Source organism: Euphorbia lathyris, chromosome 9 (assembly GCF_963576675.1).
Source record: "Euphorbia lathyris chromosome 9, ddEupLath1.1, whole genome shotgun sequence".
NCBI classification, from domain to species: Eukaryota; Viridiplantae; Streptophyta; class Magnoliopsida; order Malpighiales; family Euphorbiaceae; genus Euphorbia; species Euphorbia lathyris.
The window spans coordinates 78699107-78725793 of NC_088918.1; positions in this window are offsets into that span (position 1 = coordinate 78699107).

Genomic DNA, 26687 nt, shown 5'->3' on the forward strand with positions numbered 1-26687 from the left:
CGAGGACGAGATTTTCCACGGCTTCCTTCCGTTCAATTGATTTTCATCTCTTTCTCTTTATCCTTGATCTTATGTTGATTAATTAGAGGCAATCTATTTTGGTTGCTATTCATCGGTTGATTTCTAATCGTTTACTTGTTCGTTTTGTTGTGTTCATGAAAGAGGTAAAACAAACAAACGGGAGAAATTCGTTTTGTTTCTCCTACATCAGGTTAGTTCACGATTTCGCGGATTCCCGGAGATTGAACCGTCGGATCGTCGCAATTTTTGGACAGGAGCTTCTAGACATATTCTTCCACGTTTCCACCTAAGTGATTGTCGTTCGGAGGTCTGGAAGGTCTGTTTCGGATAGGGGCAGATTGGTAGACAGTTTCCACCTCTTTTGAAGTTGTGGGCACTTCGTTTGCAACAGTAGATTGATCATCGAAAGGTATTTCTTCTTATCCCTCTTTATATGAAATAACGATTAACGGATCTTGGGGTTAATGAAAATAGGTTAAAATTTTATATTTCCGCTGATATACGTTAGCCTAATTTCCAACAAAGGCGTCTTCCTAACTCTTACAATAGAAGTGAAACGGGCTGTGTAGGCTATAACGTCAAATCTATTTGTAGAAATGACGTTCAACACTGCGTTATCAAGTCGTGCCAAGAAGTTATTTCTATTCATGGGCTTGTTAAATGCATGAACCATATCGGTTCTTGACAAAGTTTTCATAAATAGAAGCGTGTATTCCCTTTGGGGAATGTTTCAGATTCGGTAGAAGTTAGGAATACGGTCGGCCATCTGATTTGAATTTTTTTCTCTTTACTTAATGGATAATTAGAGTATAGTTAATTTAATAAAATTATATATGTATAGGGCATTATCGCATAACATATGTGACTACTCATACTCATACTCATACTCATTCTCTTTCTCTTTCTCATTCTCATTCAACTACACAATATCTCGAGCCGAACCCTCTCGAATCGACCTTTGAGAAGCTTCGACCGAGCCTAGCTTTGACTGAATCTGACCGAGCCGAGCTTTTATCGAGCTTCTAATGAGGTTTAACCAAATTCATCATTTTAAATATTTTAAGAAAGACTAATTAATTAAAATCATGCTAGACTCCTCTCATTCACCATCCTCGTTTTCCTCCTCTCCTTCACCATGCTCGTTTTGCTCCTCTCCTTCACCATCTATGTTAATATTCTGTCTCTCATCTTCAACCTTTTTATTCAAAATAAGAAAACATAAGATATAAGATATGTATAATGCATACGGACTCAAATCACACAAAAAATGATAAAACAAATAAAAAAAGAAATTCACTCTCCACTCTCCTTTACTGCCATAATAATTAAAAAAAAAGAATAATTAAGTAACGTAATTACCATTTGCATGATTAAGCAGAAGTTTGTTCCTTCATCTTTAAACATCGTCCAACATTCAATATCATTGTCTTGTCTGAATCCAGCTCCATGGAGAAGCGTATCCCACGTCCTACTTGTGATCGAGAATCTCTCAGTGGAAGGCGTCTTCCTAACTCTTACAATAGAAGTGAAATGGGGAGTGTAGGCCATAGCGTCAAATCCATTTGTAGAAATGGCGTTCAACACTGCGTTATCAAGTCGTGCCAAGAAGTTATTTGTATTCCTGGGCATGTTAAATGCCTGAACCGTATCGGTTCTTGACAAAGTTTTCATAAATAGAAGCGTGTATTCCCTTTGGGGAATGTTTCAGATTCGGTAGAAATTAGGAATACGGTCTGCCATCTGATTTGATTTTTTTTTCTCTCTTTACTCAATGGATAATTAGAGTATAGTTAATTTAATAAAATTATATATGTATAGGGCATTATCAAATAACATATGTGACTACTCATACTCATACTCATACTCATTCTATTTCTCATTCAACTACACAATATCTCGAGCCAAACCCTCTCGAATCGAGCTTTGACCGAGCCTAGCTTTGACTGAATCTGACCGAGCCGAGCTTTTATCGAGCTTCTAACGAGATTTAACCAAATTCATCATTTTAAATATTTTAAGAAAGACTAATTAATTAAAATCATGCTAGACTCCTCTCATTCACCATCCTCGTTGTCCTCCTCTCCTTCACCATGCTCGTTTTGCTCATCTCCTTCACCATCTATGTTAATATTCTGTGTCTCATCTTCAACCTTTTTATTCAAAATAAGTAAAAATAAGATATGAGATATGTATAATGCATAATGACTCAAATCACAAAAAAATGATAAAACAAATAAAAAAATAAATTCACTCTCCACTCCTCTTTAGTGCCATAATAATTTAAAAAAAATAGAATAACTAAGTAACGTAATTACCGTTTCCATGATTATGCAGAAGTTTGTTCCTTCATCTTGAAGCATTTTCCAACATTCAATATCATTGTCTTGTCTGAATCCAGCTCCATGGAGAAGCGTATCCCACGTCCTCCTTGTGATCGAGAATCTCTCAGTGGAAGGCGTCTTCCTAACTCTTACAATAGAAGTGAAATGGGGTGTGTAGGCAATAATTCAAATCCATTTGTAGAAATGGCGTTCAACATTGCGTTATCAAGTCGTGCTATGAAGTTATTTGTATTCATGGGCATGTTAAATGCCTGAACCATATCGGTTCTTAAAGAAAGTTTTCATAAATAGAAGCGTATATTCCATTTGGGGAATGTTTCAGATTCGGTAGAAGTTAGGAATGCGGTCTGCCATCTGATTTGAATTTTTTTTCTCTCTTTACTCAATGGATAATTGGAGTATAGTTAATTTAATAAAATTATATATTGATAGGGCATTATCACATAACATATGTGACTACTCATACTCATTCTCATTCTCATTCAACTAAACAATATCTCGAGCCGAACCCTCTCGAATCGAGCTTTGACCGAGCCTAGCTTTGACCGAATATGACCGAGCTTTGACTGAATCTGACCGAGCCGAGCTTTTATCGAGCTTCTAACGAGGTTTAACCAAATTCATCATTTTAAATATTTTAAAAAAGACTAATTAATTAAAATCATGCTAGACTCCTCTCATTCACCATCCTCGTTTTCCTCCTCTCTTTCACCATGCTCGTTTTGCTCCTCTCCTTCACCATATTTGTGAATATTATGTCTCTCATCTTCAACATTTTTATTCAAAATAAGCAAACATAAGATATAAGATATGTATAATGCATACGGACTCAAATCACAAAAAAAAAATGATAAAACAAATAAAAAAGAAATTCACTCTCCACTCTCCTTTACTGCCATAATAATTTAAAAAAAATCGAATAATTAAGTAACGTAATTACCGTTTGCATGATTAAGCAGAAGTTTGTTCCTTCATCTTGAAGCATTGCCCAACTGATGTGCGCGGCGCCTAGGTTAGAGCTTTTCTTACGGTAAATGTATGTCTTACGATGAATGTGCTACGGCTATGGATGTGATCTTTATTAACGCTCAAACTTCCTAGACACTACTACATAGGGGCAAGTGTACCCCATCATATCAAGTAATAATCCGGTTAGACCGAGTATCGAATCCACGGGATTTATATTCGTAAGTACTAAACGACTCGGTTTTATTTGCTATCTAAGCGATGAATACTTTAGGGGGTTTTGGTGACAACTACCAACTACTCCTAAACTATTAGTGAGACAGATTTTATGCAATAAAGACTCTACGAAGTGCAATGGCGACGATAAGTTATAAATATGACAAACAAAGACTCCGAATATATACGACTAATGGTTTACTCTTGCAAAGACGACTACGTGTAGTTCGACCGATCCGTGAGGTACTTAGACACGTGATTCCTAATCAAGGCGTGTCTAATGCTGGGAATTAGAAACTAGGGCCCGTAAGTTCCGTGGCTTGTCAATTCCTACGGTTTCCAGTGCGTCACTTCTGGTAAGGCAACACCTATATAATTCCTAAAGATAGCCCGAATGGCGTCGGAAATCGCATACCCCTACACAATAATCAATTATAAGTATCAAAGCAAGCAATAAACATCAACACGTATAGAGAAGCGGAAATTGTAAAGCATATATTATAAATATGAAGAATGTAAATATGGGATACAACCAAGCCTAGTACATAGGAAGAGTGCAAGCTAATTAGCAAGTGGAAAGGGAGGAATCCGCCCTCGGAACTAGCTAACCGGACTCTAGGCCGTCTCTTAGGACTTGGAGGTGGAACTCTCGAGCTTGGTGAGCAGAGGTTGAACGAAACTTTGACGGAATGCTGGAATCAACGGACAAGCTCTCAAGGTGATAGAGTAAAATTACACAAAATCTGAATGTCTAAACTATATAGCCAAGTCTAGATGTATGTAAGTAGAGGTAGATGATAGCTATAAAAAATGAGTGCTAGTCACTCTTATTTATACATCAAGCTAGGGGTGGAGTGGTAATTTCATGAAGTACAAGTATGGAGGCACATTATTTTCTGCAGAATTCTCAGGACACGCCCTGCGTATGGTAGGAGACGCCCTGCGTAGTTGCCCATTCCGTCAGAAATGTCCTGTAAGTGGACCAGATTCAGATCTTGCTGTCTCAGACACACCCTGCGTGTATTGCTATACGCCCTGCGTGTTTGAGCTCCTGGCGTTTTATTGCTCGAATTACCCCATGTACGCCCTGCGTATCCCAAAACACGCCTTGCGTATCCCAAAACACGCCCTGCGTATTGATAGTTGACTTAGGAGACAATGCAGTCTGACTTTCAGGATTGGGTTAATCATTTTCTGACAGATGTCATACGCCCTGCGTGGTGGTTGACACGCCCTGCGTATGCTGAGTAGATCCCACGTGGTGTTTCAGGATTGAGCAATCATTTCTGACTCACTGTTTTCACGTCCCGCGTGGAGGGTTGTACGCCCTGCGTGGATTTTATTTTTGTACCTGCGAAATAGACTTCTCACGAGCCGAGTTAGCTTGACGTTTATTCTCTAAATTTAACTAAAAATAGCGAAAATTATCCGAAGGCTCGGATTTTATTTTTATTTCATTATTTTATTAAAATACTCTATTTTTGTAATTAAACTAATTTATTTAGCTCGAAAATAAACCGTAAACCACACTAAAAGATAGGGACGAAATGCCCCTATCACCAACATTCAATATCATTGTCTTGTCTGAATCCAGCTCCATGGAGAAGCGTATCCCATGTCCTACTTGTGATCAAGAATCTCTCAGTGGAAGGCGTCTTCCTAACTCTTACAATAGAAGTGAAATGGGGAGTGTAGGCCATAACGTTAAATTCATTTGTAGAAATGGCGTTCAACACTGCGTTATCAAGTCGTGCCAAGGAGTTATTTATATTCATGGGCATGTTAAATGCCTGAACCATATCGGTTCTTGATAAAGTTTTCATAAATAGAAGCGTGTATTCTCTTTGGGGAATGTTTCAGATTCGGTAGAAGTTAGGAATACGGTCTTCCATCTGATTTGATTTTTTTTCTCTCTTTACTCAATGGATAATTACAGTATAGTTAATTTAATAAAATTATATATGTATAGGGCATTATCACATAACATATGAGACTACTCATACTCATTCTATTTCTCATTCAACTACACAATATCTCGAGCCGAACCCTCTCGAATCGAGCTTTGACGAGTTTTGACCGAGCCTAGCTTTGACTGAATCTGACCGAGCCGAGCTTTTATCGAGCTTCTAACGAGGTTTAACCAAATTCATCATTTTAAATATTTTAAGAAACACTAATTAATTAAAATCATGTTAGACTCCTCTCATTCACCATCCTCGTTTTCCTCATCTCCTTCATCATGCTCGTTTTGCTCCTCTCCTTCACCATCTATGTTAATATATGTCTCTCATCTTCAACCTTTTTATTCAAAATAAGCAAACATAAGATATAAGATATGTATAATGCATACGTACTCAAATCACAAAAAAAAATGATAAAACAAATAAAAAAACAAATTCAATCTCCCCTCTCCTTTACTGCCATATTAATTTAAAAAAAATAAATAATTAAGTAACGTAATTACCATTTGCATGATTAAGCAGAATTTTATTCCTTCATCTTGAAGCATTGCCCAACATTCAATATAATTGTCTTGTCTGAATCCAGCTCCATGGAGAAGCGTATCCCACATCCTCATTGTGATCGAGAATCTTTCAGTGGAAGGCGTCTTCCTAACTCTTACAATAGAAGTGAAATGGGGTGTGTAGGCCATAACGTCTAAATCTATTTGTAGAAATGGTGTTCAACATTATGTTATCAAGTCGTGCCATGAAGTTGTTTGTATTCATGGGCATGTTAAATGCATGAACCATATCGGTTCTTGACAAAGTTTTCATAAATAGAAGCGTATATTCCCTTTGGGGAATGTTTCAGATTCGGTAGAAGTTAGGAATGCGGTCTGCCATCTGATTTGAATTTTTTTTCTCTCTTTACTCAATGGATAATTAGAGTATAGTTAATTTAATAAAATTCTATATGTATAGGGCATTATGTTAGGCATGAAATTGACTGAGTTTAATATCACCTTTGTAGCCTGTTTTCGGGTGTTTAAACAAAGAATGAAGGCTGATTATAGCTTTTATGCAGATAAGCAAGGACAAATGTCGAACTCGCTGGAAACAGCTTGTTTGGCTACTGCCAAAGAGGAGTAGAGCTTGTTTTGATCCAGCGGTCAAACGCCGGTTATCCAATGACGGACAGCGATAGATCAGAGGGTGGTAGAGGCAGAAGCAGAGCGGCAGGTGGAAGTGTGTAGTGGAGAAAGTCCTCAAAGTAGCAAGATGACAAGACAGATCGACCCTTGAGTGTTCAAGGGTCAAAAGTGATTCTTAATCATTCCAATTTTATTTTCTTTCAGTTGACTATAGTTCTGAACGGTACTTGGTTTTATCGTACCTGTTTTGCCCCTTTCTTTTTGGTCTTTAAATAGGTGTGTTAGAAGAAAAGAAAGGAGTTCGGATTTTTTAGGATTTCTATTTTTTTAACATAGTTTTGTAAGAAGAAAAGGAGAGCTTTCATGGAGTCTCCTTCTGTAGCAACAATTTCATACTTCTCACTGCTCAGTATGAGTGAGTAGTATCTTTTGAATGGGCACGGCCTAGCCGAGCCGGTAGTGTAAGCTTTATTTTGTTTTCAATGAAAGTTCATGTTTGTTGTCAATGTTGTGTTTATTGAGGTTTCAAACCCGTGCTTCGGCATTTATGCATGTGTTAGATGGATGTTAGGACACTGCTTGCATCTACACTGATCACTGATTAAATCTCACAACTGAAAGTTCATGTTTGTTGTCAATGTTGTGTTTATTGAGGTTTCAAACCCGTGCTTCGGCATTTATGCATGTGTTAGATGGATGTTAGGACACTTCTTGCATCTACACTGATCACTGATTAAATCTCACAACCTGTTCAAGCAACCAACTTAAATCCAATCAACATAAAAGAAGAATACACGTTTGTCCACACACTGTTTAGCAACGATTTCTAAATATTGTTTTGAATCACAATCCCTGTGGAGACGATACTCAACTTATCACTTTATTACTTGTATCTAGTGCACTTGCTAGAGTCCCATTTGGAGACAACAAGTTTTTGGCGCCGTTTTCGGGGATTGAGAGCAACAAAATATACATGAAATTTCTGTGAAACAGGGTGTTTTTGACCTATTTGTTAAGACGTGCAGAAAAAGAAAGGTTGTTTTTCTAGTTTATGCGCAAAGCTGGACCTCTTGTTTTTCCTATCGATCTCGAAGTAGAGAGAACATGTAGATGAAACAGAGCCGCAGCTCGACGTGCACGATAAAAAGAATGACAAAGGGAGAGAAGAATGGCTGGAAGGGTACAACCCGAGAAGCAAGTCCCACCAAACCAAGAAGAAGAGGGAGAAAATAACAATCCTCCCGTTATGCGGATCAGGGATTACTCTAGACCCACGACAAAGGGACATTCATCATGTATAGTGCTTCCGAACGAAGGGAACAACATGTTCGAAGTAAAGGGGTCAATGATACAGATGATCCAGGCCTCAGTACAGTTTAACGGGTTTCAATCTGAAGATCCCAACGGGCATATTCAGGAACTCATTACTCTGTGCAACACATTTAGATCAAATAGAGGAGTTTCTGATGATGTCATCAGACTAAAGCTGTTTCCTTTTTCCCTGAGAGATAAAGCAAAAACCTGGCTGCGAAATTTACAGCCGGGAACAATCACCAGTTGGGAAGAAATGGCACGGGCCTTTCTAATGAAATATTTTCCACCGCGACAAGCCATCAAACTGAGGAATGAGGTGTCTCGATTTGTACAAGAGGAAGACGAGTCACTGGCAGAAGCATGGGAAAGATATAAAGAGCTGTTAAGAAGGGTGCCAAATCATGGTATCCCTATGTGGATGCAAGTGCAAAATTTTTACAATGGCGTGACCAACATTTACAAAATCCAGATAGAGTCCATTGCAAATGGCAATCCAGAAGATCTTGAGCCGCAGGCTCTGTATGACCTAATAGAAAAGGTGGTAAGCACAAGCTACAACTGGCATTCTGCCAGGAGTGAAGGAAGAAAGACTGAAAATGAAGATGTGGTATCTAAATTGACCAGCCAAGTGGAACAACTTACTCGACAACTGGGCAAGATAAATGTTTCGTCCATCCACAACGAACCACCATTCAAGGACATTTGCAATTTTTGTGGAGGGCGACATTTTACAATCAACTGTCCAAGAGTAAAGCAAGGAAAGGGTGCACAAGAAGAATGTGATTATGCGGGATATAATCAAAGAAATTCACAGAACCCATACTCCAATACATATAACCCATCCACGAGAAACCATCCAAATTTTAGGTGGACAGGTCAACCAGATCAACAGGAGCAACCGAGATATCAACAGCAGCAAGGAGGACAATACCAAAGGCAACCTCATCAGCATTACAAGCAACCTGTGCCACCCAAGGAAGAAGTGGAGCCTGACATGAAAACTATGATGATGCAGTTTATGAAACAGACGCAAGCCTCGATCAAAAATCTAGAGACACAAGTCCACCAGATAGCTGCATCTACATCAAAAGGAAAAGGAATCATGCCAAGCAACACCGAACCAAATCCAAAAGGAGATGTTATGGCAATCACCTTGAGATCGGGTAAGCAAACTCAAACTGCTAGTTCAACTGATGAAAATGCTAAATGTACAGGAAAGCTCAAGGAGGTGGAAGAAGAACAGGCACATGATTCAAGCAAGGAAAAGGCAAGAAAGACAACCTGTGCCAGTACCCCAGAACAGGAGGAGAATGAAGGAACCTATGAGCCACCACCACCATATGTACCTCCTATACCGTATCCAATGCGCCTTATCAACAAAAAGAGGGAAGAGCAAAATTCCAAAGTGTTGGACACTTTGAGGAAGCTGCATATCAATATACCGTTTGTAGAAGCACTAGCGCAGATGCCAACATATGCAAAGTTCCTAAAAGATATCTTGTCCAACAAAAAGAAGTTGGAGAACATCTCTATGATTCAACTCAACAGAGATTGTTCGTCTATACTTTAGAACAAGCAGCAATTGCCCAAAAAGCTCAAGGATCCAGGGAGTTTTTCTATTCCTTGTTCAATTGGAAATCTGATTATTGAAAATGCACTTTGCGATCTAGGAGGCAGCATAAACCTAATGTCGTATTCTGTATATGCAAAACTTGGGTTAGGAGAACCATAACCCACTCGTATGTCAATTCAGTTAGCAGATCGTTCAGTATGCTATCCTAGGGGAGTAGTGGAAGATGTGTTAGTCAAACTGGGAAATTCATTTTGCCCGTTGATTTTATTATAATGGACATTGATGAGGATTTGCATGTCCCTATTATCCTAGGTAGACCTTTTCTAGCGACAGGAAAAGCATTAATAGATGTAGGAGAGGGAAAGTTATTCCTGAGGATAAATGGTGAGGAAGTCATATTTAAAATGAATGAAGCTATGAGACGTGCAAACAATCATGATGACACATGCTGTTTTCTGGACGATTTTCAAAGTTTGTCTATTTTACAGGAACATGATACTCTTGAAACTCTACTAGGAGAAGAGGTGAACATGTGTGAAGGGACAGGCTGTTCGGTAGAATCTAACGCACCATTAAACCTGGTTAATCCTACTGTAACCCCATCACTTGGATCACATGATATCTCACACAATATCAGTTATAGACATGCTTTCAATACTCAATCATATAAACTTCAATCTCATATAAACTTTACAGATTATACATAAGAGAAAGCATTTACAATACACGTTTAAGTCATTATCCTGCATAGAGGATTTACAAAACAAAAGTACATCACAAGACTCCAAAATGCCTAGATGAGAATGGACTGACACTGCTGGTGCGACCTTAAGCAAGAAGAACTCCACCTAACCTGTAAAATTTGTTGGCAAGGGGTGAGCTGCCTACTCATTAAACATATTACGCATATATGTATATACAAAAGTAATGTAAAGAGCACAAATCAAAATATATCATCAGTACCAAGTTAGAATTTATTCACCTGTTTCATTTATTATAGTAATACTTATTTTAGAAAGGCCTTGCTGTACTTAGACAATATATATAAAATGGTCCTTGGGCCCAATCTGTATTCCGGCTCACTAAATTCGGAATACAATCATCTGTGCTACGGAGGAGTTACACTCAACTCACGTACTCATATATCTCAACACATGTGCTTCCGGCTCACAATATTCGGATAGCACTCTCAACTTGGACCATTTCACATATCCATCTAAGCAAGCTCATATTCATTTATAATCCAACCATTATCCAGTTCCAGTATGTGCACAAGGCTCAACATGCCGTATTTACTCATAACACTGCAACATACTCAATCATATCACTTTCTTATCAATCATAGCGTATCACAAACACTCAAACATGATTCACATCATTCACATAAGATTCAACCACATCTCACACTCAACAAGTCACAAGGCACAATACACTCATACACATATATAAGCAATATGCTTACCGTCGCACTTGGTTCGATCTATTCAACACGATCGGGTGTGCGTTCAATTGCACCTTGCCCTCCTAATGTCACATAACATTGATCCAATTAGCCTTAACATAAACTTAATGAAAATATAAACTAAGGATGCTATATGATTTACAAGACACTAATGCCACAAAGTTCATGCAATCTAATCCTTTTGTCTTAGATCATCACATGACCTACTTGCACATATTCTGTCATAACTTTCTCTATATGAATCCAAATTCCCTGATTCTTGAACCTAATGAAACTAGACATATATGGGTAGAACATATCCAAAATTCACATTAATATCACTTCTGCACAATATATGGCATGCAAAATGATTCTGTCCTGTTTCCAGCCAAGAAACAGACTACCCAGCTTTGCCTCTACCATAATGCACTCAACCTAGATCACACTAAGTATAATGGATTGCCAAATACTTTTACAGAAATATACTTCAAGTAGTTAGGAACACTTTTGTATCAAGAAACTTTCTCCAATTCGGACTCTAAGATCCTCAAAATGCTACATCAACATGGCTGCCTCACATGACATTCAATTTCGAGGCAGTCATGATCCATCTAGGTTTTCTTCCTCTATATATGGAATTAAAGTCCCATATTTTACAGAGGGTTTCATAACACATATAGGAACATAGTTTATTCTTTATGTATCTTCAAATTCGAACAATATCAATATGAAAAACATGCTCCAAAATGACGGAAAGCAGTACCCTAGATTTCTGTTTAGGGCACTTGATACATATCTTTCATTTGGACAGCCTATAACCACTTCAAACAACACCAAAACTCAACAAACTCAATAATAACTCATCCACAACAACTCCTATCATCATACCTAGGTATTTCATAATTTCAAACTCATAGAAAACAAGCTAAAACAACATACTAACCTTCAAGTTGTGTCTATCACCTAGTATGCTTCCTAACTTAACTTGTTTGGCTTGACAATGGAAGAAATTGGAAGAGTTTTCTTTGGAGGATGTTAGGGTATGAAAAGGGAAGGTTTGCTAAAGCTTTGGTCGAAATTGTGGCTGGAAAGCATAAAGAATGAGTTGTGTACATCCATTTGAAATGAAGAGGTGCATTTTGTCTCAATCTTGGGTGACATCATGCTTAAGTGAGGTGCTTGTTCACAAAACTCATTTCCAGCCCTCCACAAGTCTAATTTAATCAATTAAGGACATGTTCATCCATTCATTTAAGTCCTAACTCAATTAACCAAACGTTACATCTTAATGACACACTAATCGTCTACTAATCGCATGATAATCGCATTATGCATACGAAACTTCCGATGCCAATGAGATGAATCTAAAATGTATATATTCAATCATGAAAACATATATGAATGTGGGAAGATGTATATGTTAGGGTTTAGGGATGTTACACCTACTCTGCCCATATCAAGAACCTCCGGAGATACCAACCTTGCCCGTATCTAAACCAGAATTGAAGCCGTTGCCGGCGCATCTTGAGTACGCATTCTTGGAACCACCGGTAGGAAGTCCTGTAATAATTTCCTCAAGAATAACCCGAGAACAAAAGGAGCAGCTTATGGCGGTACTGCGAAGAAACAAGGATGCCATCGCTTGGAAAATTGATGATATAAAAGGAATCAGTCCAGCAGTCTGTGTTCACCATATTTTGATGGAGAAGGAACACAAGCCATCCATCCAGCCACAGCGGAGATTGAATCCCCACATGAAGGAGGTTATGCGAAAAGAAGTTATCAAGCTTCTGGATGCAGGAATTATTTACCCAATCTCAGATAGTATGTGGACCAGCCCTATTCATGTTGTACCAAAGAAGGGAGGAACAACCGTGATCCTCAATGAAAAAGACAAACTGGTACCTACAAGAACAATAACAGGGTGGAGAGTCTGTGTTGACTACAGAAAGCTTAATGAAGCCACGAGGAAGGATCATTTCCCCTTACCTTTCATTGATCAGATGTTAGAAAGACTAGCTGGCTATGCATTCTATTGTTTTCTTGATGGATATTCAGGGTACAACCAAATTGCAATTCATTGCGAGGACCAGGAGAAAACAACGTTCACATGCCCCTACGGGACGTTGGCCTACAGGCGAATGCCTTTCGGACTGTGCAACGCTCCTGCCACTTTTCAGAGATGTATGATGTCTATTTTTCATGACATGGTAGAACGGACTGTGGAAATATTTATGGATGACTTCTCTGTCTATGGACGCTCATTTGATAGCTGTCTAAACAACCTTGAAGCGGTGCTTGTGCGATGCAAAGAGACTAACTTAGTCTTAAATTGGGAGAAATGCCACTTCATGGTGACAGGTGGAATTGTCCTAGGGCATAAGATTTCAGAGAAAGGGATGGAAGTGGACAAGGCAAAAGTAGAGGTGATAGAGAAGCTAGCTGTGCCTGCAAATGTAAAGGACGTGCGAAGTTTTTTGGGACACGCAGGGTTTTATCGCAGGTTCATCAAAGACTTTTCTAAAATCGCACTTCCCTTGTCAGCCTTACTTCGTAAGGAAGCCGAATTCTCTTTTGACACCAGCTGTGTGAAGGCATTTGAACTCTTAAAAGCCAAGCTGATCAACTCGCCCATACTGGCAGGACCAGACTGGGAGCAACCTTTCGAGATGATGTGCGATGCAAGCGATACTTGTGTGGGAGCTGTTCTTGGACAAAGGATTGAGAAGAAGTTTCGGCCTATTTACTATGCAAGCAAGACATTAAATGAGGCCCAACAGAACTACACCACTACCGAGAAGGAGCTACTTGCAGTTGTGTATGCCTTCGACAAATTCAGGCCTTACCTTGTGCTGTCCAAAGTTGTCGTTCACACAAACCACGCTGCGCTGCGATACTTGTTCGCGAAAAAGGATGCCAAACCAAGGCTGATCCGATGGTTGCTCTTACTTCAAGAGTTTGATCTTGAGATAAAAGATAAGAAAGGAACCGAAAATGTTGCAGCAAATCACTTATCAAGAATTGAGCACCAATACAGTCAGAAACAACCTGAGATTGTGGAAAGGTTCCCAGACGAACATTTGTATAGTGCACAGGTTATGCCATGGTTTGCCGATATTGCTAATTACCTAGCAAGTTCGATTAAACCGCACAAACTGTCCACTAATCAAAGGAGAAATTTTTTTGGTGAAATTAAATATTATTTTTGGGAAGACCCATATCTTTTCAGGTTGTGCGCGGATCAAATTATTCGGAGATGTATATCAAAAGAGGAGGGACAAGATGTTCTGAGCCACTGCCATAACCTAGAAGCAGGAGGACACCATAGTGCTAGCAGAACTGCGGCCAAAGTTCTTCAATCAGGTTTCTTTTGGCAAACGCTTTTCAAAGATGCCAACCTGTTCGTTAGCACTTGCAATGAGTGCCAGCAAACAGGCAACATTTCAGCTAGAAATGCCATGCCACTTAACAACATAGTTGTTTGTGAAATTTTTGATATCTTGGGAATAGATTTTATGGGCCCTTTCCTTACATCTTACGGGAATAAATATATCTTAGTGGCTGTAGATTATGTAAGCAAGTGGGTTGAAGCAATAACTAGTCCCACTAATGATGCCCGTGTGGTTGTAAAATTCCTGAAGAGCCTGTTTGCCCGTTTCGGTGTCCCACGAGCAATCATTAGTGATCAAGGAACCCACTTTTGAAATGCTCAGTTTGAAAGACTGATGGGCAAGCTTGGAGTCTCTCACAAAATTGCCACACCCTACCATCCACAAACAAGTGGACAAGTAGAAATCTCAAATCGTGAGATCAAGAGAATTTTAGAAAAGACTGTTGGCAATTCTAGGAGAGACTGGGCAAACAAGCTTGACAATGCTCTTTGGGCATATAGAACTGCTTACAAAACACCAATTGGGATGTCTCCGTTTAGGTTATTATATGGCAAATCATGTCATCTCCCTGTTGAAATGGAGCACAGGGCCTTTTGGGCTTTAACTTTCTTGAATTTTGAGAAACAGGCTGTGGGAGAACAAAGAAGACTCCAATTGTGTGACATGGAAGAATTCCGGTTGTTCTCTTATGAGAACGCAGTGAATTACAAAGATAAGACAAAGCGGTGGCATGATGGAAAGATCCAGCTTAAGACATTCTATGAAGGACAGAGAGTTCTTTTGTACAATTCAAGACTCAGGTTGTTTCCTGGGAAACTCAAATCACGGTGGACAGGACCATATCGTGTACACAAGGTGTTCCACCACGTGTTGGAAATAAAGGCTAAGGTATAGCAGCGGAAATATAAAAATTTTAGCCTACTTCCATTTAACCATAGGATCCGTTAATCGTTATTTCATATAAAGAGGGATAAGAAGGAATATCTTTTGATGAACTTATCTACCGTTGTTAATGAAGTGCCCACAACTCTTCTCCGAGTTCCCAAGCACAAAGAAAAACACAATGAGATTAAGTTAGAATCAACCGTATGAGATGCAACCAAGATAGATTGCCTCTAACAAATCAACACAAGATCAAGGAGAAAAGAGATGGATGAAATTAATCAATTGACGGAAGCCGTGTGAATTCTTGTCCGCGAACTTGGGGATGCAAATTCACTTTCTCTCTCTAACTGTGTATTTCGAAAATCACTTATGGAGGAGGAGGAGGGCTTGGTCGAAATTCATGTATAGAGGGGGTATATATAATCACTTGTATCTAAACCCTAGTTAGATAGGAATAGGTTACTTAATAGGAATTCAATTCGGAATAGGATTCCCAATTATTATCTCATTATATATCTAATATATCTAGGATAATAATAAATAACCTAATTGGATAATAATAGAAGTATATTAATCTAATTAAAACTCCTAACTTAATTATCTCTTAATTAATTTAATTCACAAACCTAATCAAATTAGGATTAATGGAATTAAAATAATTCCTTATTTATTACATAAAAATTTCAGCCCCCTCTATTTAAATGGGCCTCACTGGGCTCAATTGGGCTTCCATCTATCAATGACATCCATCTCTCTTTTGGTTCCAAGTCTTATGTGTGATCCATTAGGTTCTTACTACTTCTGGCCGTATGCAACTATTAAATTAATTTCTTCAAGAACTATATTTAATCCTTGCATAACGGAATGATGTACTGAGTATGTTATTGGCAAGTCTGTAATCATTCCCCCAGAGTCCGTTAAGAAGACATGTTGATTCTGCCGTTAACCCTTCCGTATTAGTTACGGTATAATTCGATCCTTTATCAACTACATCCTTGAACTGAATCTTATGACTATGGGTAATGTCAAGTCACATATAGCGAGACGTTCGTTTTACTTGTATAGGTCGAGTCAACTCAAATAGATAGGTTAAGTGAAATCTGTATTTCTACTCTTAAGTTATCACCTTGCAAGGGTTTAGAGTCGAGTCTTCCACAAGTGATCCTTGGATGTATCTCCCATTAATCGGGAGTGATAAATACTCAATCCAATGTATAACTACCCTGACATTACCTCATGTGACACCCAACCTTTGCAGTTCACACCCCAGAGTCATCTCTATTAAGGATCGTGGGACCGCAGGATCAAAGTCTCACATTCAGTAATTCAGGATGACTAATTAACATTCCTTTGAGTCTGAGGATTAGTTATACCTACTAATACCAATGAGATGAACAGTTGACAAGGATGAATCTACCCATCCTGTTATCTCAAATCGGATCCCCAATCCTAATGAACAACGTTTCATGGGATCTATCTAACTGTCCAGATATCTATATATATGAAGCTTGTGAGATCAGCTTTCTGTCGGATAGAAGACATTGTTACATACAAGTCTCAACAGTGATATATCAATCCTAAACATATCACTTGACTTGGGGTGGTTTTAAGTTGATTAGTTTATTATAAAGTTTTGTCTCACTTCATGCTTGTATGAACACTTTATAATCACTTTAAACAAACTTACGGATTTTCTTTTATTAGACTTTATTTAGTGCTTAAAAGGGATTGCCTTTATATATAGTTATAAAACATATATCTCATTAAAACAAATGATATAAAGAACAATTCATTTACATTAAGTATCCTAGAACAATTGTCTATAGGACACCAAAACCCAACATACTCCCACTTGGACTAAAGCCAATTGTTTCTAAAACTTATCCCAGTAGAAGTTAAATGACGATCATGTACTTTCTGGGTTAAAGGCTTTGTCAACGGATCTGCAACGTTGTCCTCTGTAGGTACTCTTTCTATTCTCACATCTCCTCTAGCCACAATCTCTCTAATGATGTGGTATCGCTTAAGGTAGTGCTTGGATGCATTATGAGACCGTGGTTCCTTTGCTTGCGCAATGGCTCCACTGTTATCACAGTACAGAGTAATGGGATTGACAATGTCAGGCAGCACACCTAGTTCTGTAATGAACTTTCTAATCCAAACTGCTTCCTTTGCTGCTTCCGCAGCAGCGATGTACTCTGACTCGGTCGTAGAGAAGGCTGTGCTTCCCTGCTTGGAGCTCTTCCAACTGACCGCGCCCCCATTCAAGATAAACAGGTATCCTGATTGGGATTTAAAATCATTCTTATCTGTGAGATGACTAGCGTCTGAAAATCCTTCTATTTTCAGATCTCCTTCTCCGTACACTAGGAACATGTCTTTAGTCCTTCTTAAGTACTTAAGAATGTTCTTGACGGCAATCCAATGCTCGTCTCCCGGATTCCCTTGGTAACGACTCGTTACAGATAACGCGAACGCTACGTCAGGTCTAGTTCATAGCATAGCATACATAATCGAACCAATCGTGCTGGCATACGGGACTGCAGCCATGCGTCGTTTGTCATCATCAGTTTTAGGACATTGATGATTGTTTAACTTTACTCCATGTAGCATGGGTAAGTTACCTCGTTTCGATTCAAGCATGCTAAACCGATTTAGCACCTTTTCAATGTATGTAGCCTGTGAAAGACCAAGCAGTCTACGCGATCTATCTCTATAGATCTTTATACCAAGCATATAGGCTGCTTCACCAAGGTCTTTCATTGAGAAGTTACCGGATAACCATACTTTCACTGACTGTAATAGAGCAATGTCATTTCCCATTAACAGTATATCGTCCACATATAGTATGAGAAATGCTATAGAGCTCCCACTTGCTTTCTTGTAAATGCAAGCTTCTTTGCAATTTTGTTCGAAACCAAATTGTTTTATGGTTTCGTCAAAACGCTTATTCCAGCTTCTTGATGCTTGCTTGAGTCCATGCATGTAAGCTGGGTTTTAAAATTTGGTTGGCATTAATCGATTTTTTTATTTACAAATTTCTTTACAATTAGTTGGTTTCTCTTTTGTGAGTGTAATCTTATTTTTTAGATTTACCTGAGTTAAAAAAATGTATTGTATCCAAAATGAAAATTTAAAGAAGTGTTTAATAATATTTATTGAATTATTTATTATTTTTAAATATTTTAATATGCTATAAATTGAAAAAAAAAATATTACACTAAATTTCAATATTTATATATTCGTTAAAGTAATAATATGTAAATTTCTAGATCTATATACAATGGTGATGAAACCAAATAAAAAAACCGTGCAAAGCATGAGTCTAAAACTAGTTATTTTATATTAGGGTTGGGCATGGATCCTATAAATACTAGATTGGACTGAATATCTCAGAAAAAGAAAATAAAATTGGAATAAAATTTTGACTAATTTTGACCAAATTCGATTAGTTCGGTAAAAAAAAGTTAACAGTTTGATCCGATTTTAAATTCTTTTCCTCAGATATTCGATCTAGTATAACATATTTAAGATCCGTACCCAGCCCTACCTTTTATTTGATGTGAAATTCACTCTAGTGTCTTATTCTAGGTCTGAGGTGACTTTTTGAGACTTTTCCGTGGAATTTCTTTATAATGTACGTATTACTTTTTTTTTGATAGAAATGCTTTTAATAGATGAACAAGCAAGTACAACACGAAAAACACAAGGAATCAAACCTTACAAGAGCCATAAAGGCATTAAAATGGCTACAAAGAGCAAAAATAACCATAAAAGGTATTAAAAACACAAAAAAAACAAGAAAATATATACTTCTCATAAATCCAAATCCATAGAAAAACATCTTCAAACCAGTCATGATCGTTTAAGCCGATCTGAACCTTCAGATGTGAATCCTTTCTTTTGTTGCAATCACGTAGATCCATTGATCTACGAATAAGATAAATCGTTTCCGCTCGTGCTAAATTCGAAAAAGGTATAAACGAAAGAATAATGGAAAGCAGATACAAGTCAGATGAATAAAGAGATTAGATGAAGTATATGAACACAGACAGAAAAGAAAATAAAAAAACACAACAAATCTAACCGGTGGGAGGAGGAAGAAGGAAGACAAACTTCCCTCTTCCTCTTCAAAGTAGCCTCACAAAATAAGAAAAGTTGTGTATTACTTATTGAACTTATATTTATGATCATAGAAGTAATTAACTTTGTAAAAAATTGATAATAGAATTAATTAAACAAAATTTAGTTTTTTCATAAAAATAATCGACATATGGTTGTCACGCATCGTTTCAGTCAGAGACCTGAGTTGACTTATGTTGACGTTCTAGCCATTATATTATTTCGATGTCTTTTAACCACTAAAATTGACAGAGTGGTCATATTAAGATAAAACTTAAAATTGAGTGATTTTGTTGAGACAAATTAAAATTGAATAAGTTGAATTACCAATGGTAGATTTAATTACAATTCAATCTGATTAATTATGCATGAAACATATTAAATTGCACTTATATCTATGATCATAGAATTAATTAACTTTGTAAAATTTTGATAATAGAATTAATTAATTTAATTAATAAATAAATTTTACAATGTTGTAACGGTACTAAAATGGGTTAAATGTAATATTGTTGACTGAATTTATATGATTATTTCAAAATGGTTAATCAATTTCAGTTTGTCTAGATAAAATTATCTAATTTTAAGTTTTATCTCAATTAGGTCAGTCCAACGATTTAAGTGGTTAAAAAGCATCGAAATGATATAATGGTTAGCACGTTAATATGAGTCAACTCAGTTCTCTGACCAAAATGACACATTATAGATAAAATTTATTTATTTTCATAAAAATAACGGATATGTGGCTGTCACGCGTTGTTTCGGTCAAAGATCTGAATCGACTCATATTGATGTGCTAGTGTTAGCGATATTTTCGAAATACGCTAATTTCAACCTTGTCATGTGTGGTTAGGGTGCGGGCGTGCCAAAGAAATTATTTCTCAATTATTAAAGACGGTTAACTTTATGGAATTGCGCGCCAAAACTTGAAATCTAAACGAAGCGATTGGCGAGGGACGCAATGATTGAAAAAGTCCCTCTTGGGTCTCTAGCGCCGTTATAGAAACTTTGCTAGATAAATTGTTTTATTTAAGCTAATGCGAGTAAATTGAAGACGGAAAAATAAAGAAATTGAAAGGTGCGAGATTGACACAAAATTTGGTGAAAATTGGTATTTTATTGATTTGATCAAGGTTTGAATACATATATTGAAAAGGGATGAAATTGAAAATGAATTACGATTGAAAAATTTCTATACTAAACATATAGATGATCAATTGAATTGGAAGAACAAATCAATACAAAAAATTGAAATGCAATTAAACTGAAATTGAAATTCAACGACAAACTCGGAGCCACAATAGCTATCTCGACTGGACATTGAATTTTGATGTCGTTTCGACGTTCTTGGAGTGGTGCGGTCGGTCGGGCCCGTACGGTATATGATCTTGGCAATGTCAAAACGTTGGTAGGCAAATGGGGCAGATTTAACCCTTGACTTTGGTGGGCTCGTTTGAGTGCTTAAGAATACGGAATTGGACGAATAAATAGGCTAAATTGAACTTCGGAATGTCAGAAACAAACTTCTATAAGGGGTCTAAGGCTAAAACGAACTTTAAAAGGGCGAAATCGAGCTTTGAAAACAAACGGACGAATCTGGAAAATTCTGGAAACAGAATAGCTAAAAGAATTTGGGCTGTAAAGATTGACTTGTAAATAGAGTTTCTGAGAACGGAATTGGGAAAATAAATATACTAGATCGAACTTCAGGATGTCAGGAACAACTTTGTTGAGGGGATTAAAAGCAAAAAATGATTTTAAATGGACGGAATCGGGCTTTGAAAATAATTAGACGAATCTGGAAAATTAATTTGGAAACAGAATTCTAATTAAAGATTGAGCAGAGTAACAGCTTAGAAATACTAAATTGAATTGAAAAACTTAAAGAGAGGCTTGAATTAAAGCTAAAGAACACTAAACAAGCTAGGAAAAGAGCTAGAAAAAGGAAAGAAGAACTAAGAACTTGAAGAACCTGAAGAACTCGAAGAACGAAGAACAAGAACTAAGAACTAAGAACTAGAGAGAATTGGAAGAGACTTTAGGAAAATGTTTTTGTGGTCTTGGATGAGTGTGATTTTTAATGAAGGGGAGGGGTCTATTTATAGTTTTTTTGAGTGGCGTTTTGGTAATTGTTCAGTGGCATTTGGGTATTTTGGTCTTTTGGTCATCAACTAACTCAACTACCTCTAACTACCACTAACCAACTAACTTAACTTCCATGCCACAGCACCCCACTACCTCAACTTCCACTAACTGCCATTGACTGCTTCCAACTGCTGCCGAGAGAGAGGTTACGCCCCGCGTATGTCCGGCTACGCCCTGCGTGCCGCGGCTCCTGAACCTGGTGCGTTTCATTGATGGTGTTTACGCGTGGCGCATCTTGGTGTTACGTCCCGCGTAAGGGAGTACGCCTCGCGTAAAAGAAAGAACATCCTGCGTGTTTGAGCTACTGAGCTTGGTGTGTCCTGTTGATGGGAATTACGCGTGGCGTCTCTAATGTTACGTCCCGCGTATTAGAGCTTCTGAAGTATAACTTCTCCGGGTGCCTGATATACGTCCCGCGTATTGGAGGACACACCATGCGTGGTGCCGGACTCTCTCATCGGTTGGAAGTTAGTTTACAAGTGCATTTTTTCCATTATTATTTTTCTAGAAGCATATAAACTATACCCTAAAATTAAACCCAAGCTTTCTATATTCATGAAAATAAAATTTATTTATTTTGGGCTAACAATTGCCCCCCTCTTTTGTGTATAAATTGACTATAATTGAAAATTTTGTACACAAAAGAATGTATTTAGGATTTTTTGAACCCCTTTTTTTATTATTTTCTTTTATACTTTTATTGATTTTGTAGATATTTTTCAATATTTTTTGTATTACAAATAAGCATAAAGCATGAAAATAACAACTTAAAAAGACATAATAACTCTAAAGCTAGAAATGTAAATAAGTCATAAAAACAAATATGTAAGGGATAAAATAAAATTAAACCGATCTCTTTGATGTTGTTGGGATGCGTGATATTGAGGATTGGACCTCTAGAAAATCGGCTCGGGGGCTGTTGCGTCGTCCGGGTAATGTTGAGAGAATTTGAAATAGTTCGGAGAGTTCAAGGACTTGAGCAGAAATTTACCACCAAGTCAACAACAAAACAGGACTAAATTGATGCTTTTGTGGGACTTTCGGGCTTAATTTCGGGAGCTATAGAGGTCGGATTACAGTGAAACGAAGGCTAGTATTTAAAGTTAGTGTGCGAAAGAAGGGTTTAGAACTAGAATTTCAGAAAAAGATCGAGTAAATGAGTCGAAATAAATTATTGAAAATTGGGCGACAGAATAATTGTTTGATGGTTGAGAAAACCAAAAGCTTGATTCTGTTTTGTGGAGGGTACTTTAGGGGCGATTTAGAAGGCTATAGGATGTCGTTTTTTACGAAATAAAAATTGGGAATTCAAGAATTGATGTCAATAAAGAGATTAAAATTAATTTGTGCTAAAATGATTGGCTAACGAACTCTAAATAAAATTTGGAAAACGGCTCACCAGAAAGGTTGTTTGATGAATTTCTCAATAATGAAAAACTCAAAAGCTTGTTTATGGGTCTTTTTAATTGATTGAGATCAATAAAAAGTTTCTAAACATGATTTAGAATAGGTGTGTAAACTAAGAATGACTCGAAAATGGGGTTTCGGTGATCTTAGTTTCACGAAAAATACTTGAAGCTTTGAAGAACATAAAAATGGTGAAATTTGATTTAGACTAAGAAAGTTTGAACCGAGGATTGGATAATGATCTTACTGACTTAACTAAGAGATTGCAAAAAACGATTTGAGAATTGATTGATTAAACTAAGAGAATTTCGGATTTGAAGTTTCTGAAAATTGAAAGCTTTTTTGAAGAACTGGAGATTGAAGAACGAATTCTGGAAATTGAGACTTTGTTTAGACTAATTGGATGCTAAAGATGATTTCTAAGAACCTAAAAGCTGATAAAGTGGCCGATTTTGGCAGAGAATTTGAGAGAAAAATTTGAGTTGTCTGTGTTTGATTGATTTTTTGATTGTGTTTGATTGATTGTTGATTGGGGAAAATTGAGGTTATAGGACATCGTTTTGAACAAAACAAAAGTTGAGAGTTATAATTTGGATATCAACGAAGAGATTGAGATTGATTTTGAAGGAAAAGTTGGCTTATGGCGGATGAAATCAATTTTGGGAAAAAAAGGGCTAACCAAAACAGTTGTTTGATGGAAATTATGATTTTGAGATCAATAATTACCAAAAGCTTGGTTCTGGGCATTTTAATTAACCGGAATCAACTAATAGATAACAAATACGATTTGGAAATGGTAATAATTGAGTGTTCTGGTTTGTGAGTTAGAGTTTGAAGCAAATGAAGAAGATGCGAAAACAAAAGTAGAAAATATGAACCAAATGGAAACATGACCATAAATAATTTATTTTGAAAACTGAAATGTTTTTTTTTTTAATTTTTTTTTATAAGCTATGTTCTAAGTATGAAATCATGTTATAGCCTCATATAATAAGATGCTCAATAACATTTCTGCAAGAGGGATATGAGTTTCCATGTCTAGAATCTTATTTTTATGACTCTCTTTCCGCATAATAAAAAGTATTTGTAAACTAGAGTCTAAATGAATGAACACGGTTAAGAAGTAAAAACCTTGTGACTTGTCTGGATGGTAGGACAACTGAAGTAGACTGATGACAAGTAGAATCATGGATTGCAAACTTGATCTTCTACTCGAGTTAACAAACTTCATAGTGATCATAGGCTCTGGAAACACATGAGTTGTTGGAAGAATCATTAGAGGTATTTCTGGGGTGGATTCTCGATTAATCTCTTGATCTTGACTGCCCCCCAAACCATGATCATAGAAGTTTTCTTCATCATGACCGAGTTGCGACTTACAATCGTAGAAAACATCTTCATGTGTTTCTGAAGCTGCTTCTTCTTCGATATCACAACTTTTGATAAGATCTTCTGATTTTAAAGACTTCACAAGAATGAGAGGTTCTTCTAGAATAAATTCTTGCACCTCTTCCATTTGGATGCCCCCCAGGTTGGATACCTCATCCTCTTGACTAGATTCTGAATCATAGCTCCAAGAAACATCTTCCTCATCTTCTTGAATTTCTATAGGTGATTCATGGATGTCCCCCGAATTAGAAATGCTTGATGGGTCATCATCCTCCTGGCTGAAATCTGGATTGAGGTCATGAGATATATCTTCCTCCTCTTCCTGGGCTTGTACCACTGTCTTCTTGTTCGTGTCAGGACTCCATGGAGATTCTATTGACTTTGGTGGATTTACATCTATGGGCAATACTTCTAGAGTGGGTTCTTGCTGAATTGCTTCCTCTTCGCTGCCCCCCGAATCAAGATCACTAGACACGACATCATCCACTTCGTTGGATTCTGAGTCATGGCTCATAGAAATATCTCGTTCTTCTTTTTGAATCTCTATAGGAGTTTCGTGGATGCCCCCCAAATCAAGATTATTGGAAGCGGCGTCATCCTCTTGCATGGACTTAGAATCATAGTCATAGGGATCGTCTCCATCCTCTTGACTTTCTATTGCCGTCTCACTGTTAGGAATCTTCGTTTTTGGAAGAGTCGGGCCTGTGGAAAATGCTTCTAACTTTGCATTGTGATGAAGTACTCCATCTTGGATGGCCCCGATACAGCCTTCAATGCAGACTCTGAGAGAATCTACTATATTAGCCCTCTATTTCTCGAGTTGATCCACAAATTGTTGATATGCATCGTCTATTGATCGCTTCTCCTTCATAAGTAATGATTTGATTTCTCCATCATCCTTAACAACTTGGACTGCCTCCATATTTACAACACGACTAGAATCCTCGAAAGAATTTTGGTTGTAGCTCATAGCGGAGCACTCAAACTTTTCATAGGTTGTATGCTCGACGGGTGCAATGATCGTGCTTCTTTCGAAGCAGGATTGCCGACACGGACGATGAAAATGGAGGTTTTCATCCCTATAATTGCAAATATAATTATTTCGGCAATGAGGATTACTCATCCGTAGATGCTCCCATACTTCAATATAATCAGGACCATGTGGATTTTTATGGGACTCCTGGACTTGCTCCACATAGCAACCATATTGATCATCATAGAATGACGCGGTTTGAACGTAAGCACAACACTTGCAATCAATATTATGTTCGTCGCTATGAATAAACTGAACATAGCCATCGTCATAGCATTTAAAGACGGTGTACCAATGGACCCACAATCCGGTTGCACTTATTGTGAAATATCGATCTCGATTGAAACCACCAAAATATACCGGTATCATAGCATCCCTTGCATCTTCGTATGCTGTCCTCGTCATGGTCTGATTGCTCTATTGATATTCAGAGGCATTCTCCTCGAATAATAGAAAAAATGATTAAGTTAAATTTATTATGAAAATAAAGCGAGTAAAATTGCATAAGAGCATGGAATAATAATAAGCTAAATTGAAAAGTTGGGTTTGAGACGGAAAAAAAAAATTGAATCGTGTTTATAAGGAAAAGGGCATTGAATTTTTGGGAAAGCTTAAATAAAAAGTCCCACTGGGCGTGCCGAAAATTGTTAGCGTTAGCTAATAAATTTTGGTAAAGTGGAAGTGGGGCGAAAAAATAAATGTGATATGAGGACTGAAAAATAAATAAATGGTGTAAAAAAAAGTTTTAGGTCCTAAATGCAATTTTTGGTAGCCTAATAAAAGCAAAGGTCCCACTGGGCGTGCCAAAAATTGTTAGCGATATTTTCGAAATACGCTAATTTCAACCTTGTCACGTGTGGTTAGGGTGCGGGCGTGCCAGAGAAATTATTTCTCAATTATTAAAGACAGTTAAGTTTATGGAATTGCGCGCCAAAACTTGAAATCTAAACGAAGCGATTGGCGAGGGACGCAAGGATTGAAAAAGTCCCTCTTGGGTCTCTAGCGCCGTTATAGAAACTTTGCTAGATAAATTATTTTATTTAAGCTAATGCGAGTAAATTGAAGACGGAAAAATAAAGAAATGGAAAGGTGCGAGATTGACACAAAATTTGGTGAAAATTGGTATTTTATTGATTTGATCAAGGTTTGAATACATATATTGAAAAGGGATGAAATTGAAAATGAATTACGATTGAAAAATTTCTATACTAAACATATAGATGATCAATTGAATTGGAAGAACAAATCAATACAAAAAATTGAAATGCAATTAAACTGAAATTGAAATTCAACGACAAACTCGGAGCCACAATAGCTATCTCGGCTGGACGTTGAATTTTGATATCG